At 40.2% G+C, this 21818-nt stretch overlaps 1 protein-coding gene across 16 annotated transcripts in view; it reads right to left on the bottom strand.

Annotated features, from left to right (window-relative positions):
• LOC133518170 (voltage-dependent L-type calcium channel subunit beta-2) overlaps positions 1–21818 on the bottom strand; it is a 202063-nt gene that overhangs the window by 49760 nt on the left and 130485 nt on the right. The gene's annotated exons all lie outside the window — the stretch shown is intronic.

Raw genomic sequence — 21818 nt, forward strand, 5'->3', positions numbered from 1 at the left:
ATTAATTGTCAAACTAGTTTTAGAACTTGCCATTAGGTGTATAGAAGGATAGCGTAAAATAACTATGAGCTCATTTGTCGTAACAAATATTACATCTTTAAAGAAATTCAATACCACCTACGTAGTTTGCAAGTATGGTAATTAAAATTAATAACAATAGGTGTACTTATATTGTCTACTTAATTTTCCTATCTATCGGAAGAGCAAAAACGATATTTTTTATTAGTTTTGTTGTTTTTGCACACTACAAGCTGTGTTATTTGTTCGTGACGAAGACATTTTTTTCGCATACATTTTGGCATATTCATGCGCGCGGCGACGCGACGTGCGTACGTGAGCGCGTGTGACAACTATCTGCCTTGCTTTTGTACCGTGAACGGGACGAGATTCGTAGGCATAAATCCGAGCTCGCACGGAGAGTTCCATAGGCCTGGTCATGGTACCATGCGACCGAAGAGTCTGTTGGGATATATGGAATATTTTTTTATACCTTTTTATAAGTACAAAAAACCAGATTTATGGACGTAAAAACGGAAATAATTTTAAATACTTTGGTCATTTAGCCACTATTTTGCACTTCAATATCGCAGTATCCTTATTTAGAGAATGCGAGGAGAATCCTTGGTACCTAAACTAGATAAACTAAATACTCCTTCACCCTCACTATGCGAGCGAACGCAACAACACTCGGCTAGTGTCGACGACACAAATAAATACCCGCGTGACCTCACCACACTACGGTCACGGCGAGCCCACCGCCAAGCGAAAACTAACCTTAACACAACCCCATACGATCTACAACAACTGCATTACTAACACTGCTCTGTTTCTATAGCTACTCCATTCGAAATTTGCGTTTGTAATTCCATTCTAACGTTTTGTAATACGGTGTAGTTTGGAATGGTAAGTGAAATGGAGTTAATGCGTTTAGGAATGAGCAGTCTTTCGGATCCTGTAGTGAAGAGAGCTTTTACAGGGATAGTTTTGCGCGAAAAATGTTTGCTTTTAAATGAGGGATGTTTTTGAAGCTGTTTTGCAGGTGAAAACTGTCTTAATTAACTGTTTAACAGTTTAGAATTTTTTATCTAGCGTGCTCGTGGCGCCGCCGGTGCGTGTACATACGAAGTTAAGGTGCGACCAGACCGCAGCTTAAAAAACGGTCACGATACGGAATCGCAGTGACGCGTCGTATGCGTACCGTTTTTGACGCATGCTCCCCACACCGCTGCTTAAAAAACGGTGACGGTACGGAATCGCAGTGACGTGCTTCACGCGAATCTTTTTTGTTCGCAAATCTTTGCGTAAAAAACGCTGCATTTACAAAACAGTTGCGTCTTTTACGTCACTGGTGTGGTGTCTGCCATAAGATCTCCGTGTAATATTTTTTGCGATTTTTACGCAGATCAATTTACGGCGCGTCAGCGTATTTTAAGAAGCGGTGTGGGGAGCATGCGTCAAAAACGGTACGCATACGACGCGTCACTGCGATTCCGTATCGTGACCGTTTTTTAAGCTGCGGTCTGGTCGCACCTTTACATGAAGTTTTGTCTTATTTATCAGACTGCGGCGATTAAAAGGTTCATAGAAGTAGATATCGTTAAATTGGTCATCATGCCAAACAATGCACGGGTAAGGCTTCGTTCCCACCGAGATGTGCGAGGATGCGTAGCGAGGGATGTGTTTTTTAAGAACCAATTTAATCGCGTCATTTCTCGTCGCTCATCGTGTAATTATTTCTATTGGGTCTGAAAAAACTCATCCCTCGCTACACAAAAGTCCTTAAACTACGTCCAAAAGAGAGGTATGAGCATTGTGAATGTCATCTCGCTTTGTGTGGTAGGGCATGGCGCAGCGGATATCATTCCAGACCTAGAGCGGAGCCCAACTGGGGAAGTACCTCCACCTTACAGAAAACCGCAGCCAAAAAACACTAGACCCTACTCATAATGTTGTGTTACTGCCGGTGAGTAAGGTTGCCTGAGCTCAACGAGGGGCGGAGGGGGTCAGGGTCAGCAACGCGCATGTAGCTCCTCTGGAGTAGCAGGCGTACATAGGCTACGGAGACTGCTTACCATCAGGCGGGCTGTATGCTGGTTTGCCACCGACGTAGTATAAAAAAAAACCACATCCTCGCACATCTTTGGTGGAAACGCAGCGTTAAGTAGAAAAATATATACATAGTTGTAATAAATATATTCATAGTTTTGGTAGATATTTAATCAGTAAATCACTGTTGTTCTAAGCCGACAGCCATAATAATGCTGCTACTCTCTATACATATGTGAGATATATAGTGCCAAGCGGTGATTGTAACATAGCGGACTACCATACACGAAAACTTGGCAGTCTGAATCAATGGTATTAGAAAATGGAATTGAATTTGAATCGTTTTAACGAACGAAACAAAACAAAAGCAAGTATTATTTCAATTAATTTGAGGTTATTTGTTCTAGTATTAGCACAGTGGGACGCTAGTGGATAATGGCACAAAATAAAAAATAAACAGAAGGTCCGTTCTCGCCGTTCTTGAAAATACATACCTAAACTTGCCCGACTCACTAGGGTTGCTTCTGTATTAATTTCGAATTTAAAAAAGGAGTAGGTAATATAAGTTTACAGACATACATACATCGATTCGTTTATACATACATCTTATCATGTTTACATTCCTTAGAGACTGCCTTTTGACGTACATGACAGTAGGTAGCGGCGGGGACGTCAAGTGAGTAACGCGCGCACGCCGACTAAGCTCTGCCCGAGAGTGCCCGAGAAATAAATGTAACGTCTGTGTGCGTAAATGTCACGTCTGTGTGCGTGCGGCGAAAATGACACTTTGTACTGAGCGAACTGTCTGCTCCGGCGCGCGCCGCCGATATTTACTTTGTGATAATGATAAGTGAGGCTGCCAGAGCTCCCGAGGATGCACTGTGTGGGCAGAGTGGGCGGTGCACCTGCATTCACCCCTTTAGAATCTAAACTAGATCGAAAAAAAAGTAAAGTAAAAGTAAGTAGTAAAGTTTAGAACAAGATCTTTTAGAACTGTCGCATGCATAGTTATTAGACCGCAGTTTGACATCTGATTCTCGTAGTGGTGTTCCTAAATAGGATTGAAACACCTTGATGTTACCAGGGCGAGTGGTGGTGCCGTTAAACCCTCTTTAATTTCCCCCTTACAATTCTCATACCTACTTTCACCGTCGAAAAAATTACACCTTTTTCACAAATCGGACCTTAGTGCTATGTCAGTCAATCAGATATCGGATGACTTTGTTTGAAGAAACGTCACTTTTGACACTGACATATCGTATCTAGATCTAATATTTGACGTAACTTAAAGTTCGAACCAGCCCGCTAGTAGCTTTAGATACAAACGCGAATTTTCTGAACGTTTGTAGGTATAATATTAGTAGAGTCTCCTTTTCCTCCGGTGACCATTAGTCATAACTAATGGTCACAGGCCGCAGGTCAAATAGGCACAGAAAATAATCTTCTTCTTCTTCCTCGCGTTGTCCCGGCATTTGCCACGGCTCATGGGAGCCTGAGGTCCGCTTGACAACTAATCCCAAGATTTGGCGTAGGCACTAGTTTTTACGAAAGCGACTGCCATCAGACCTTCCAACCCAGGGGATAAACTAGGCCTTGTTGGGGTTAGTCCGGTTTCCTCACGATGTTTTCCTTCACCGAAAAGCGACTGGTAAATATCAAATGATATTTCGTACATAAGTTCCGAAAACTCATTGGTACGAGCCGGGGTTTGAACCCGCGACCTCCGGATTGCAAGTCGCGCGCTCTTACCGCTAGGCCACCAGCGCACAGAAAATAATCACCTGCTTCAAACGCCAAAAAAAGTCGGAACACAGGCAAGAAGACCCGTACGGGACAGCCCGTGCAGTGCTCGTTTTATTTGTGAACACAGCAATGCTTGTGTCGCTGACCATGGGCTGCGGTGTCTACATGCTTTCTCAAAAAGACTCAGGTCTCTTACTAATTAAATAGGACTCAATAAATAAATATTATAGGGACATTCTAGATTACACAAATTGACTAAGTCCCACGGTAAGCTCAAGAAGGCTTGTGCTGTGGGTATTTAGAAAACGATAGATATATTATACAGATAATTAAATACATAGAAAACATCCATGACTCAGGAACAAATATCTGTGCTAATCACACAAATAAATGCCCTTACAACCCAGGACCATCGGCTTTATAGGCAGAGTCACTACCCACAAGGCCAGACCGGTCGTCAAACAATCAATAAAACAGCAATCCCAATCTTCGGCTTAATTATAATAGCCTGAAACACGGAGTCGAGTCTAAATAGAGGACTCAAGAGACTCGAGTCTTCCAACACTAGGATAACTTGCTCCACACACGTGCCATTTACATAAACAAGTGTATATTTATTAGACTATTTATTTATATTATTTAGACGACCGGTCTGGCCTAGTGGGTAGTGACCCTGCCTATGAAGCCGATGGTCCCGGGTTCAAATCCTGGTAAGGGCATTTATTCGTGTGATGAGCATGGATATTTGTTCCTGAGTCATGGGTGTTTTCTATGTATTTAAGTATTTATAGATATTTATATATTATATATCGTTGTCTAAGTACCCTCAACACAAGCCTTATTGAGCTTACTGTGGGACTTAGTCAATTTGTGTAATAATGTTCTATAATATTTATTTATTTATTATTTATTTATTATTTATATTTAAAAAAAATAGTAATGACTAGAGTCAGACCAAGATGCATGGCATTTACAATGACAAAGTGTGCCGATGTCATCATTCATGCCAAACTATCAGAATATGACGTATATACGACACACCCTCGCAAAAAGCTATAGAGTGTTAGTGAGAAAACAAATCTATAAACAGAGGGTATCATCCTACGCCAAGAAACTTGATAAGCTCATAGTGTGGGCATTATTTTACGATCATAATTATGTAGATAAATGTCGTGGCTGTTATGTGGGTGTCTCACGCCCTTAATAGGGTGCGATAGAGATGGCACCACGTCTCGTGGGTAGCGGCATCAAGTGGTGCGGGAGGGTGGGTTAGGAGTGATAGCGTATTTACATGACTGATGCAATACCTATTACATGTTATACAGCGTATTTAGAATTTGGTGCCCAAGTGGCTATATTGCAGGCACTATATAATTTGTATTTGTACGAAAAAGTACAAATAAAATAGAAACTTTTGAGTAATGAAAAATTCTGCGTTGGAAATGTTATTATTAAACACGAATATCTGCCGGGCATCTCTGAGCATGAGGATTCAACTACACCGTTTTTAACAAAATTCAACCTGAAGGCTACTCTTAACCTTGTAATATACGCTACCAGTAGAACCCCACCCAAAATTATACTGACTGGCAAGACCTTCAGAACATCTCGTATCTCAAGTATGCACTCTATGAACTCGAGTCAAGGTCCAAAACACCTTGAGGGCTGTTGAGATATTCCAGTATCAAAGTTTGTTTTTCAGCGGATCGCGGGCTCATTAGGGTAAGGCTTAACTGCCCGTCAACAGTATTGAGGTAGTGATACTAGTGCAGGAAATGGGGTAGTTTTGAAAGTAACAAATATTTAGGTACTAAACTAGGTGCATTATCTGCTAGATGCCTTCGTGAGCATTGAAGTAGCTTCACTTTATTTCCGTTTGGCCAACGGGATGCGCTTGCGGCTGAGGGATTAAGAGGCTGTCAACACCCAATGTCCTTGAAATTGATGTTACTTAAACAGTTTTTTAAGAAAGACTATTTGTTTTAGTCAAGTAAGAAAAATATATGTTCATATTAATTATATTTCAAAGACCGTGGTTGTACTCGATACATGAACGAAATCGGCTCGATAGAAAATAATTGCAAAGATTGGTCTTAAAATCACAATTAAACGGTTTTATGTCTTTATAGTTTTGACTTATGGGTCTGCAATTAAAATCACAATTTCAAAACATTTATACCTAAACCGTGGTTGAGTAAAATATTACACTAATAATCCACTTTTTTTGATTTAAATATTTTTCTTATTATTCCCTTGCCCAGGCCCAGTAACATGCGACAGTGCTATCTCATTTACTCCGATACAAATAGACAGTGTGCGCGCTTTAGGTATTGACAGCCTCTTAACACCAAAAGGTTAGTTCCGACCCGGGCCCTTATATACCGCGCCTAGGAATAAAGAGACCAAAATGCTCAACTCCTACTATTCTTGCACGGATGGGTCAGTTTCTGAGCAACTGAGCAGTAGAATACAAGGCTCGGAAACTGCTTAAATTTCCAAACAGTTATCATGTACTTGTCGCAAAACCTTTTAATTTTGGTTTCACTCGAAAAACCGTTACTTATTTATAAACCGGTTTTTATGAGAACAGTTTTTGTCAAATTAACCGGTTTAGAGCAGTAAAAACCGGTTTTTTTCTATGTCGGTGAAGCTAAGGTGAATGATTGTACACACAGCTACACATAGTACTAATCGCAAAAACGAATGAATGAATGAATGAGTGAATGTTACTAAAGCAAAATATTAAGCAAAAAACCTTGAAAATACTTTTTGGTCAATCTTGCAGTTAGCGGTTCAACTTGTTATCGGTAAAAGAATACTTTCGAATTTGAAAAACTCCCAGTCATTACGATGTTTTAGTTGTTTGCATGACTTATTGCTCCTCTACACGATAGCCCAGCGTAGGCCAGTCCAAGGGACGCATTTATACGTTAGAGGGAGCAAGTGACTGGCGTATTCTGGCGTACGATGGGCCATCGTGTAGAGGAGCCCTAAAACTCCAGTGCCCACGTCTCTGGGATATAAAAACTTGGATTGGGTAACAATCGATTCTACCCCAAGCAAGCCTAATTTCTCGGAATGGGGGTGATTCCACGTGTTTCTCCAACGTGTACACAGTTTAAAAATAATCACTACTCGTGCCAGCAATTTTCCGAGAAATTACACCCTTAACCTTGATGAAGTAACTTTCGATAAGGACAGTGATACACACACATATACTGAAGTGGGATTGGGGAGTAGATGTCCGTCCACGTAACACATCCTATAAGAAACAAATTAAATTATTTTAATGTCTTTTTTATAATATATAGTATAGTAGTATAGTCAGAGTATAGTAGATTTAATATATAGTAGTGTTTCTACATAAAATAACACAAATAAAAACATTTCAGAAAAAAAACTTTGTTTCCTAATAGTATAATAAATAAATAAATAAATATTATAGGACATTATTACACAAATTGACTATGGATAATGGATGGAAATTGAGTATGGATGGCAGCGCCATCTCTCTCGCTAGCCCGGAATTACCCGAGCTGGTTCGGTTAAGAGGTACTTACGAACCATACTGTTCTACCTTAGAGATGGTGTAACGGCTGGGAGTCAAAACACTAGTGAAAAGTCCGAAAAATGCACAAGAATTATATTTTTCGAAATAAAAACGGAAAGTAGGTAAACATATAAAAAAATGAGCGCAAGAGACGTGCGGCTGGCGCGGAATCGAATTCGGAACCAAATCGGGTTTGTTCGGACATGCAATAGATGCACCCCTGCTCCCCGCACCTCTCTCAGCTCTTACACATTCATTGACGCTGTTAATGAGACAGTATTTTGCATCGCGAACATACCCCCCCCTAGTGCTGCACTAGCAGCACTCATCGCCTATCGGAAGGTGAGCGACGCGTGTGGCGGATCTGGTAAGTATCCCCGTTCTGGTTTTAATCCTCACCATTCGGATCCGCCCATCTTTTCCTGGTATAACTTCTTGAATGATGCCCTTGGGCCATACATTGCGAGGCCCGTCTGGCTCTACAATAAGTACGAGGTCTCCAACTTGCAATGGCCTCGCCTCGGCTTGCCATTTCTTTCGCGGCACCAGGTCAGGCAAAACTTCCTTCACCCAACGCCTCCAGTATTGGTCAGCAAGGAGCTGAGCTATTCTCCATTGTTTTCGTAGAAAAAACTCTGATCCGTCAAAGACTCCAATGTGTGGTAGATTGCATGAGGTACCCACAAGAAAGTGGTTAGGCGTCAGAGTTTCCTGGCTATTTGGATCGACAGAAACATGGGTTAGTGGTCGGCTGTTAACTATATTTTCAACTTCGGCAAGTAAAGTATTTAAGGTCTCCTCTCTAGGAGCTCGCTCTTTTAGTATGGTTTTTAGAGACACCTTCACACTTCGTATTAGACGCTCCCATGCACCTCCCCAGTGCGGGCTAGCAGGGGGAATAAAAGTCCATTTTGCCCCGTGGTTCATCGCTCCATCTTTGAGTTTCTCCTCGTCCAATTCCTGAATCGACCTTCTAAGTTCAGTATCGGCACCTCGCAAATTCGTCCCATTGTCCGAAAACAATTGCTGAGGCCAGCCTCGTCTTGCTGCCATGCGGCGCAGAGCCATGATGAAGGAATCTGAGGTAAGTGATGCGACGGTTTCCAGGTGTATAGCTCTTACCGTTAAGCAGGTAAAAAGAACGCCATATCTTTTTTCTCGTCGTCGGCCGATAGTTACCTCCATAGGACCGAACAGATCTACGCCACAAAAGGTAAAGGGACGCTGATGGTGAGCCAATCTAGAACTAGGTAGGTCTCCCATTCTGGGTATCTCTGGTTTACATTTTTTAAGTCTGCAGGTCATGCACTTTGACACAACGTTTTTAACGGTCGGTCTCAATTTTGTAATCCAGTATTTTTGTTTTATATTATTTACAACCATTTCCTGATATCCATGCGCAGCGTTAGTATGATAATACTTCACAATCAGGCGCGCCGTATAATTCTGACCATCTAGGATTGCAGGTCTCCGTGTTGCCGGCGAAACATCTGCAGCTTCATCGATGCGGCCCGCTGCGCGCAAGACTCCAAATTCGTCGAGGAATGGAGACAAAGTAAGTATTTTACTATTTTTATTAATGTGTTTTCCTTGTTCAAGGTCACTTATTTCTTGTCCAAAACTTTCAGCTTGAGAATTTCTTAAAAGTAAATTTTCAGCATGCTCGATAGTAACATCTTTCTCAACGGTATGTTTTCTACATTTGTTTATAAAGGTAAGTACCATATTAGCAGACCTAAGTAGGCGCAGCCACGACGAAAACCTTGTTGGGTCCGGCACAGGTAAGTCAATTTCATTATTTTGTATCATATTTACACACTCTAAATCATCTGTATTTTTTATTTCAGGGTTCAGTACATCGGCTGGCCAGTCACACTCATCAAGTCGGAGAAAGGTAGGTCCATGGAGCCATTCGTTTTCCAAAATGCGGCTGTCATAGTTTTTTCGCGTGCCCAAGTCCGCTATGTTTAATTTTGTAGGCACGTACCTCCATTCACTAATGAGCGACATCTCGTCAATCTCGCCTAAACGATGTGCTATGTACGGTTTATAGGTACGCGCGGCATTTCTTATCCAATGCAAGGTACAACTTGAATCACTCCAAAAGGTTCGTCGCTCGGCCTTTATCTTATGTTCTTTTGTGATAGTATCCGCTAAGCGAGCAGATAAAACAGCAGCTTGTAATTCCGCCCTAGGAATTGATAAGGTTTTATTTGGCATCACACGACTTCTGCTAGCTATAAATGCAACGTGTATTAATCCATTACATTCCCATCTCCAGTAAGCCACCGCGCACATAGCTATAGATGAACTGTCGCAAAATACATGCAACTGCAGGTTTGTATATTTATTATTATCATTCAATTGCAGCGGCGGCGCAAGCATAGATAACGATAAGGCCGTGGCGGGCGCGTCGCCTCCTAGCAACGGCTGACTCCGTACCGATTCGGTGTGCGTTGCGCTGGCGGGGCTCGTTGCAGCGGCGTGGTTATAGTACCTGGGCAGTCTCACATTATCTAGTGATTTAAGTAGATTCGTCCACTTGCACCATTCGTCGTATATATCGTCAGGTACACCTTCATCCCAAGATATATTTAATCGCCAGGTATCACGAATAATCAGTTTTCCTATGATAGTAATAGGCGATAAAAATCCGTAAACATCGAAAATCGACATCACAACGCGCAGCATGGCACGCTTTGTTGGCCTTTGTTGTCCATTTATAATACCTTCCGGTATTTTTTTAAACGATACGTCAAACCCCAAGGTATCATCATCTGGACGCCACAATAGGCCGAGAGTTCGCTCGCCTTCGTACTGCTCGCCGGTTTTGAACTTTACGGCCGTCTCACCTAAGGCTTCTTTCGGTAGGCTATCGAGTACCGCTGGGCTGTTGCACATAAAGTTGCGTATTTCGAAGTTTCCCTGTTTATGAATCATTTTTACTTCACGTATCAACTTGATGGCTGTTTCTTCATCTGGCACGCTGTCAATCCAGTCATCCATATAATGTTGCTTATATATCGCTTCCGTGGCTGACGGATATGATGACTCAAAGCGTTGAGCATTCTTGTTTTTGATAAATTGAGCAATGAATGGCGAACAGCTGGCTCCAAATACTAAGGACGACATCACATAAGTTCTCACGGGTTCTTCGGGTTCCTTTCTGTATAAGAATCGGAAAGCATTTTGATCCTCGGTTCTTATTTTTATGCGTAAAAACATGTCCTTTATGTCACCAGATATGGCGATAGGGTGCTCACGGAATCTGAGCATTATCCCGAAGAGAGACATAAGTAGGTCGGGTCCTTTTAGTAAATAGTCGTTTAGAGAAAAACCATTCGTGGTAGCTGCGCCGTCAAAAACAAGCCGCAGTTTTGACTTATTTGGATTGTCAACTCCAAAATGTCCTAAGTACCAAGTTTTTGGAGTAACTTGAGTGTCGAGTAGTTCGTGCGCATAATCGTTTTCGAACAAGTGTTGAAATCGTTCCATATATCTCTGTTTGAATGCGCTGTTCTTTGACATCTTCTGTTCGACACTTTTTAAGCGTGACATCGCAAGGGGGAGTGAATCGGGCATAACACAGTTCACGTCCTTCCAGGGCAAGCCGACGTGCCACTTGCCGTCAACGAGAGTAGAAGTTTGCTCCAGCAGTTCACGAGCTCGTTCATCTTCGCTATTCAGCCGCGGTTTTGTAGAAATTCCCATAGAATCCACTGCAAAGTTACGTCGAACCTTCTCGTGTAAGTCATTAAGCAACCGTTTGTTCTCGGTGACGTCAGCGTCGTCGTCATAAGTAGTTAAATGCAGGGTTGTAAACAGTGCGCTGTGCGATGGAGTCGCACCAGAGGTAACCCTGCCGTGTACACAGTAGCCCAGCGGAGTACGAGTCACATATGGTTCGTCGTATGTACTCCCACCTATGACTTCTAAAGGTAATATCAAATGATAATTATCTTGTCCAATTAATATTTCCGGTTTTTTATACTGTCCGTTACTCAAATATTTTTTATACTTTTGCACATGCGCAAACTTTTCACAATTAACTAAGTTTATATTTTGTTTAGGTAAATTAAGTTCATTCACACTGCGCGCGCTCAAAGTAAACAGTTTTTTGTCACAATTAGACACCGTAATGTTATCTATCTGCTCCGTTTCGCACACTAACTCAGAATTGTGCCATGCACCACGCACACGCATGCACTTGCGTCGTCCCTGCAGCCCGGCCCGGGCGGCCAGACCCGCTGTTATCATCGACACACTAGCACCGTCATCAAGGACCGCGGTCGTGTTTATAATTGTTCCATTAGGGCCGTGTACATGTATTGGCACGACTTTTATTAACACAACACTATCGGAGGTACAGTCAATATGAGTAACGACTTGAGTTTCCGTATTTTCAGTCTCGGGCGGTTCTTCTACTACGGGGTTGCTGTTTGATATATTACGATTATGCGGAACGAAATGCAGTAAGCGGTGATGTGCTCCGCCGCAGTTATCAATATCACATACCGGCGCCGGGCACAGCTGTTTATCATGATGACGTAATAGGCACTTGTAACAAAGTCCAGACCGTTTTACATAGCTCCAGCGATCTTTTCTTAACGATTTTTTAAATTTCTTACAGTCTGTGAGATTGTGATTAGATCCGTGACAATAACGACACTTACTATAACTTTGTTCACTTTGTAGTAGAATAGTCTTAGCGTTCGTAGTATTGTCCGTGTATTTACGCTTAAAATTGTCCTTTGGAGCATTAATTAACGTAACACTGCACTTTGATATTTTGATAGCTTCTTCGTTGAGGAAATCCGATAGTTGATCGAGTCTAGTCGTGGTACTTGCCGTGTTGTGTGAATACCGGTAGTCCGCCCATTTAGACAAAAGAATAGTAGGCAGTTTAGATAACACAACTGTGATTAGACTCGAGTCTTCGAGGTGGTTTTGACGGTTAAGTGCGAGTACAGCGGCAACGTAATTTTTAATTTTATTTGAAAACATAACAATGTCTTTATGGTATTCTGGAGCCACTGAATTTATTTTTTTTATTTCTTGTTTTATACGCGACAAGATATTGTCTGGGTTGCCGAACTGCAGTTCCAGCGTAGACATTAATATTTCGGGAGAAGTAGCCGTGATGAGTAACGCCTGGACCGCGTCTTTAGCTGCGCCACGGAGACATTTTCGCAACCGCCACAAGTTCTCGGAATCACTAAATTGACACAATCGAGTTGATTCTTCGTATGCCATCTTGAACTGTAGCCATTCCATTGCGTCACCAGTGAATAGTGGTAGGTCCTTGGGTGTACTGATACGGCTTAAAAGCTTGGAGTTCTGTTTTTCAGTGATGCTAGTTGTGAGGAAATCTTTAAGTACGTTAGCGAGCTGGTGAATTGGACCGTCGGTGCTAGCGTCGTTCTGTAACGCTGGCGGGCACGGCAAGCCTGGTCCCTCGGGACCCTCGTTCCGCTCAGTGACTGGCCGTGACTCCAATTCTTGCTGACTTCGCTCCACCCATTTAGCAACCTCACTCTGTTTGGAAACTAAACTGTCGGTCTCCGATGAATGTGGACTGTAATCTTTATTTAATTCCGCTATCTCGGCTTCCAAACGCTTGTCAATTAACTCCATCGTAATTCGCGCTTTCTCTTCCGCCGCTTCTAGCTCCAGTTTTTTTCTGCGCGCTTCTATAGAAGATACAGAAGATTTCTTCGTTTTCGACACACTAACGGCGCACTCAGATTTGCGAGTTTTTTTGGTCTTGACGGTACTCGCAATCACTGATGTCGTATCCAATATCTGCTTGTGTGATGTTGAAGGTTCATTTTGTTCTTCTTTAGTTTCATTATCCTGCGGCACATCGGTACTGGTCGCTTCTTTGTTTGCTTCTTCGTTGGCGGTACCTTCCTGTTGCAATTGTTCCCGCTTAGCAACACTGCGTGTTTTAACGTTTGACATCTTAATAGGCGTACGGAACATAAACGATCCGGTTCGAAGACCAGCTTTTGTAACGGCTGGGAGTCAAAACACTAGTGAAAAGTCCGAAAAATGCACAAGAATTATATTTTTCGAAATAAAAACGGAAAGTAGGTAAACATATAAAAAAAATGAGCGCAAGAGACGTGCGGCTGGCGCGGAATCGAATTCGGAACCAAATCGGGTTTGTTCGGACATGCAATAGATGCACCCCTGCTCCCCGCACCTCTCTCAGCTCTTACACATTCATTGACGCTGTTAATGAGACAGTATTTTGCATCGCGAACAGATGGTAAAGGGCGCCTTAAGGAATTGCATATACAGTGGAACCTCGTTAACTCGAACCTCGTAAGGCAAAAACTTATAGGGACCTATCTAAATCGAAAACTCGTAAGCACGAATTTTTTTGCGTGTTCTACTTATCCAGGTTCTACTTTTACAGTCACGTCTGAAAACATCGATACGAAAAAAGTGCCAAAAATATACTTTATTGCTCATATATTAAGGTAGTGTATACATATTTTTCGTATCGATATTTTCAGACGTGACTGTACTTGGGAAGATGCGACCCATGCCGCTGTGACATTTATTTTGGTTCATGTGCCACATTGTCCACGAGTGCTCAAAAAGGAAGAATATTGGCGAAAACATTGGGAGAAGAGAATTGATATTAATTTGTAATAAAACCCTAGGCCTAAATAAATAAATGATGACAATTACTTAGAGTCTGTGCGGAAAGAGAAGAGTCGTGGAATGTATCAAGCCCAATACATTCCACGACTCTTGTTTCCGAACAGACTATACCACGTTAACTTGTTAAATTCAATTATATACCCCGGTTCGAATCCGGCCTCGCCGACTTAGGTCTTGATTACTCGAGGTCTTGGTCACTTTTTCTTAAAATATCAATCGCATCTATTCCAGTTTTTTATTTCCTATTTGGAATTGTAATAATTCTAAAAAAGTTGCACTATGTTGGTAACATATCAAAAAGAAATATGCACACCTATGACATTGACATGGAATTTATAATGTTTGATAGTAAACAGAGTCATTTTATTCCAATCATGACCCCCAATGGCACCAATCTTGTATAAAACTGTTAATTACCACGATTATATTATGTCGGTGATAAAATTATCATCGACCAATTGACCATTTTCGTAGGATTTTGAATGAATCTTGAATGTATTTTCTTCTTCTTTCTTCCTAGCGTTGTCCCGGCATATTGCCACGGCTCAAGGGAGCCTGGGGTCCGCTTTGACAACTAATCCCAAGATTTGGCGTAGGTTGGTGGTTGTGGCGTTTGGGTTTGGTATTTTAATATCTTTATAATGTAATGTTTATATCACGTTCCGTGTCCCATGTATCATAAACCACAAAGAAACATCACAATAAGATGTAAATAGCTTGGCAATGAGTACGGCCGACGTCGCTGATGATTGGGCGATTAATGTCTGTCTGACATCTACGCATCTCATCCATTGCATAGATGATTAGTTTAATATTTTAATATGATAAGAATAAGATATTGATTGTTATTAGTATGTACCTATCTATCTTTTTATACCTATCGCATCAATTCAATGGGTTGTAAACATAAATTAACTACCAATCGGGAACTTTGGAGAAACTTGGGGGAGGCCTATGCTGGAAAGCAAGACAATCTCGGCTCCGATGTCTGAAACTGAGCATCGATATATAATAATAGTTTTAAAGTATAAGATAAGTGAAACTAGGAAATAAGATGTTTATTATATTTTGTAAACTAGTTAATAAGATTGTTAAATAAAGGCTTATTGAAATTGAAATATGAACTACCAAGTTGTGGCCTTTGCCCCAGCACAGGTTTTAAGCATAAGGTACCTTTTTTCCCGTTGTTTATTAGACTATAATAGAAATGATCACAATAATATATAAGAGATCCTATCGGACAATAATCCTACAATTATGATCATATATATCGAATCTGTTAAATGATAATGTAATGGCGGCCGAAGCGCCAGCATACATAATTATTATGACATGGACAATCGACACTTGATTCCGTTTGCCGGAAAACGTCACAAATATTATTCATTGTGACTATATTACACGTAATCAGAGATCAATTTTATTAATTAAACACTTTTTATTAAGATTCACCGCGTATATTTGTTTCAAATCTTATAACTTAAATATGGACTTAAATGCATGTTTTGTTTGACATGATGCCAACGGCCGCTTTCTATCACCGCACCGCTCGCCGCCGCGCGCCGGCAGGGTGTTCACCCTCACACTCTAGAACACTGGTCGCGCACTGTGCGGTTTAAGAGGAATTTCTTCCCGCGGACTCTTCGGCTGAAGAATGAGCTCCCTGCCAAGGTTTTCCCGAGGGGCTACAGTAGGTATGGGGTTCTTCAAAAAGTGTTGTACAGGCCTTCCTTCATTCCGATAACAATGCAATAACAATAATTATGCTGGCATAAAGCTGATCTGATGATGCAGTCGGAAGGTAGCAAACGAACCTTCTCGAAGGAACAACAAAAACACATCGAGTTTAGGTTCATTAGAAAGGCCTCGAGGAGTAAAAGATTTTCAAAAAATAATTTGTTTCTATTTGTCCCGAGTACTTGATAGAATACGAGTAGATGCAAATGAAAAAATGGTTTTGATAGTAACTTGCTTATCAAATTATTATTTTTTTCTCGTCGACTGTAATGGTTGAATTATGATTTCGTATAGCAAACTGTAATTACGTTCTTTTCATGTATGTGCCGGTGTTGAGAAACTCAACTATAATATTCATAAGCAAACGCTGTAGTCAACTATAACGAATTTGACCAATAACGCGCGAATATTTCATAAGTAATATTCATATATTATGCACGCGTTTATGTCTTTTTTCTACTCCCGTACTTTTATTTGCCATTTAAATGGTCGTGCACACATCTTTCAAACCCTACCTTATAGTTCTCAAGACAAGTCTTTAGTCTATTTCCCAAAAAAGCATTTTTGCATACACACAGTATCTTCTTGGCACTTTTCGATACTTCGTGTAATGACTACTTAAAGAATATAGTCTGAAACATGACATTGTTGCCAACCTAATTTTAAACGTCATCTCTGACAAATAAGTGAAGTTTTATTTAATTTCATTCATTCATTTTCCCGCCCGTACCCTCCATTCTTGAATGTGGTTATTGTGGTTGACGAATAAAAACTTAAGTTTTGTGTTAAAAAAACAGTGTCTTTCAAGTTAAAATGGATGACGAAAACTTAGTGTCTACGCCTGAAGACATATCTTTGACGGCCTAAGAAATCACTAAAAATTTGCTGCATTTAAAATCGCGATAATTAACATGAAAAATATTTGTTAAATTCACAATTTTATTTCAAAGTGCTTGGTCGTAGAAAAAGTATTGTAGGTATGCAACGTTGTTTAACTTTGTCAAAAAATACTCGTGGCGTCTTTATTAAAAATTTTCGGCTTGACCTCAAATTGTTACTCACGCCACTCGCCTTTTTTGACCTCTCTTAAACAACGGTTGCATAAAATACTATTGTACTATTGAGATACTTACCTAATTTTCTTGAAATATTCTTTATTTCATTGTAGTCATGTTCATAATACAATAACACAGTACTATTCAGATTTTATAGTAGAAAAAATTGTTTTTTATGATTCGTAGAAAAACTATTTTATACAATAGTGATATAATCAAGCTTTTCAATCTCGTACCTTCATTAGGCCCCTCGGCAAGTTTCATGGCCTAAATCCTTAAAGTCCCGGATAGACGTGCGAGTAAGTTCGCGAACTTACAGCTCGACGACCTTTTTCGCTCGTGTGTGAGCCTAAGTACGCGTACTTTACAAGCGAAAAAAGTCGTCGAGCCATAAGTTCGCGAACTTACTCGCCCGTCTATCAGCCACTTAACACGGTACTCGACTAAAAAGCTCTCTATTATATTACGATTGTATAAAATACTAATTTTATTAGCGCGATTAGCATATCACACTCGGTGGGTACATGAAGTTGAGATGGGAATGTTCCATTTTTGATTAATTGCGTATTTTCATTTCAATTGGAAGTATAGCTGAACTTTAAGCGGATCGTTTAGCACTCGAGATATTATCTCGTGAACAATTATATTGATCTTTAATATTTTACGCAGCACGTCGCGTAACATAGCACATACATTCGGTAATGACACTTGGACAGGTTGTACTGCGCATTCAAAGACAAAAATGCCTTTATAGTACATATGGGGCTACTTTATAGCACTAGTGCGAGAAGTAGCATATTACGTTACTGTGTCGAACATTTAAAGGGCCATATGTACTGTAAAACGTTGTACGATACATGTGCGAATAGGTAATTCGCAACTCGTGTCGATTTAAAACACTCCCTTCGGTCGTGTTTTAATTTATCGCCACTCGTTTCGAATTTCCTATTTTTCGCACTTGTATCGTAATGTACTATTTTGAATGTTATCTATTGCAATTTCAAGCTTGTGAATTAGATAAGATATGTATAAATATCTACTTGTATGCATTTTATGTTACTAGCTGTTACAGTAAAACTTGGTTAAGTGGGACCTGGATAAGTGAGAAACCTCCATAACTGGGACATACGGCCCGATTCTAAGAATGATAAAGACACGTTTAAGACCTTTAAAAGATCGATAACTAAACGACATTTCAAAATTGACGTTTATTTCGATTCCACTGTGATCCCAATAAGATCTATCTACGATATTTCTTACGTCAAAGTGAGTACTTCTGTCAATTATACGACATATAAACGATATCTATTTTTTTTTTTTTATACTACGTCGGTGGCAAACAAGCATACGGCCCGCCTGATGGTAAGCAGTCTCCGTAGCCTATGTACGCCTGCAACTCCAGAGGAGTTACATGCGCGTTGCCAACCCTAAACCCGCCCCCCCCTCATTGAGCTCGGGCAACCTTACTCACCGGCAGGAACACAACACTATGAGTAGGGTCTAGTGTTATTTGGCTGCTGTTTTCTGTAAGGTGGAGGTACTTCTCCAGTTGGGCTCTGCTCTAGATCTGGAATGACATCCACTGGCTGTGCCCTACCACACAAAGCTAGATGACATTCACAATGCCCATACCTCTCTTTTGGACGTAGTTTAAGGACGTACCCGGGTTCAAAAATCTAAATGAGAACTTATCTAAAAACCAGAACTTATCGTAGCTCATTATTCGAATCGGGCCTTTATACTGAGGTCCCGTCGCTTTTCACTAAATTATCTATATTAGTGAGACAAAACAAACCTCTATATGTGGATTTTAATAACAATTATAAGTACTTAATGTGGGAAGGAAGGAAGTGGGATCGTCATTATTACCTCTATAATTGAGATAACGAATGTATTTTACCACTTTTATTGATTATTTATTTATTTAAACTTTATTGCACAATATAACAAATAAAGTAGGTACAAATGGCGAACTAAATGTCTAAAGGCATTCTCTACCAGTCAACCATCAGGCCACCAGGCATCGGGACTTTTACTGAGACTTAAAAAAATACTTTTGTTAAATTGTTTCCTTTGATTTTTTTTGCTATTAACTTCTATATCTAAAAAAGGTCAATTTATAACTTCTCTAACTTGGACTATTGCAGATTCATTTTTGTTTTGTTTGCTAATTCTTAGCCTACCTACCTAAAAATTTCACACACTTCATACCTGAATAACTTCGTGTTTTAATTTGATATCGTTATACCGGGCTATCTGAAATACTGGATAAGTGGAATACCTCTTTAAGTGAGATATATTTTCAGGTCGCTCGATGTCCCAGTTATCCAGGGTTCACTGTATTTGTTATAAGCGGTAGCTGTAAAGTGTAATCTAGAGAATAATGTCATTGTCGTCATTGATCACAATATAATCTCTCAAGTGGTAAACGGTCCGCTTAAAAAGTTTCAACTATACCACCATGTACCAGTTTGCGATTAAGCTATTTCGTTTCGTCTCAAAACTGACATTACACTGGACAACTTGCTGCCTTGTGGCCTAAAACGAAAATGGAAACTTGCCATCAACAATGTAACACTTATCGCAAATAATCAGGGTATTACCTACTGTGCTGTCCCCTACAGTTCATTCTATGTACTCTCTATTCAATCTTGTTTGACCCGTCCGCCCCAGATTATCTTCGTTCGAAATTTAAATTTGTTACCCCACGTCCAGGCACAGATCTTCGCTCTTCCCGTAGTCTTAAGCTCATCGTCCCCCAACACCGAACGGGTTTCATGTCCAATTCTTTCACTGTCCAGGCAATCAGACTTTGGAACGTTCTCCCACTTTCTATCCGACAAGCGCAGACCAAATTCACATTCAAGCTCATGTTGCGCAAGTATTTCCTTGATAAACTTTCTTCATCATCAACTTAATGATTCACACTTGGTATACACATAATTATGTATGTATCAATATATGTTTGTTTATTGTATTAAGTATATGTGTAAGTTTATATTCATATATAGTCGTGGTTAAAATTCATTTACTTCAAAAGTCACTGAACCTACTTAATCTTTCTGGTTTAACCCATTGGTTGACTGGTAGAAAATGCCTTAAGGCATTAAGTCCGCCGTTTGTAACTTCATATATTGTGCAATAAAGATTAAATAAATAATTTCTCTACCTATCAAAGGTAAGTTAACCCAAACATAAAAGTGAAATGCCCAAACACGTCACGCCATTACTAATTCACCAAACAGCGTGTAGGCGGGAATGTTTAACGGTTTCCATGGAATTTTGACTGTTTTCAGGCGACATTGCGTGCACGTCACTTCCGGACACGCTGGGCGTTGTTCCGGTCGCTGGATATGCAAGCGATTCATGAAACAGAAACCAGGGGGCCTAGCCAAGATGCCAATCATTTGCGCTACGACAACGAAACGCTGTCTCTATCGCACTAATATGTAAGAGTGATCTATCATAGACAAAAAGCAATTCGTTGTCGTAGTGCAAACGATTGGCATCTTGGCTAGGTCCCCAGGAACATTCACTCTTAAAATCCTAATTCGATTTAAGACGATAGTGGAAGGCTTCTCCAAATTAACCTAGTCCCCATTCTCTTCTTAAAAACAAAGAAGAGTATATTGAATTATTTTTTTACTCTTAAAAAAACATATTTTTACAAGCAAACCCTTGTGTGATCACTAGTATATAGAACTAGTATCGATAGTCGAGTTTATCGATACAGGAACTCCCTACTTGTCAAACAATTTTGCCCCGCGGATTCCTATGACTGTTCATAAGCTAAAAGTGATTTACCTGTAAGTACATACAAGCACATCATTTTATTGTGGGTTTGTCTTTAAACTCCTTACAAAATGAATTATTAAGTAACTAATTGAGGCGAATGGAAATGGGTCTCATTAGTTTAATTGATTCCATATTTGATATTGACTAATTGTATTTTGTAACTTCTGGTAATAGTTGTTAGTTTTGTAGCTGGCCCCAACGGCTTATCCTTTGTCTACTGTTAACTAAAACCGCGCGTGCCACATACCTGCAAAAAAAGGGCCGGGTAACTTTAAGCGGTTATTTAATTAGAACTCCTATGTTAACTGAAATAAGATTCAAAATGAACAAATGGAAAAATAATATGTGATTTCTTGTGTGGTCCCTATACGGTTACTGAGTGCCGGCGAGTCGAACGTTATCGAACCAATCTAAAATGTTTCCTCGATATGCGGAACAAAGGCGCGTTATCGGAGAGCGCACCTACACTGGTTTTATGAGCGTTGGACTAGCCCACGCTCAGGTGCCAATTATAATTATACGACCCTTTTTTTACAGGTAGTGTCACGCGCGATTTTAGTTAACAATAGACACAGGATAAGCCGTTGCGGGCCAGCTACAAGGCTAACAACCATACTTCAGTCTGTCAACTTTCGTCCTAGACACTGTTAATTTATACGTTAATACAACATAATTCATAGGTAGGTATTGCAACCCTATGAGGTACAGAACATTACGGCCCAAAGAATCTGGAATTTCCTGGATTCAACGGGCATCAGTAATGAACTTTAAAGGGCTGTCACAATAGACCAATACCTGGTCGACGTGGCATTCAAAGGCCCACAAACCACAATAATAATAAATAGGTAGGTATATTATTTTTTATATCAAAACATGGAATAATGCTGTACAGATAGTGCCGCATATCATTATTAATAATTCCCCAACATTTACGCTAACACAATATAATTGTTTTATTTGTATCTATTCCAAACAGCCTTTTAAATCTGACATCTTATCAAAACTGTATTATTAATGCAACCAGAGAAATCAAAATAATTGTTAAAACCATTTGACTGTAAAATGTAGACAGAGTTAAAATCATTACCAGATACATAATTTCATGAAAATGTAATGCCACTAAAATACCCTAAGCATGGCAAATGTCAATGAGAACGCGATCATCTGATCAAAGAAATCTATCCCTTACATAGCTCTGTAACCTAAAATCTTATCTACAG

This window comes from Cydia pomonella, chromosome 5 (assembly GCF_033807575.1).
Source record: "Cydia pomonella isolate Wapato2018A chromosome 5, ilCydPomo1, whole genome shotgun sequence".
Taxonomy (NCBI): Eukaryota; Metazoa; Arthropoda; class Insecta; order Lepidoptera; family Tortricidae; genus Cydia; species Cydia pomonella.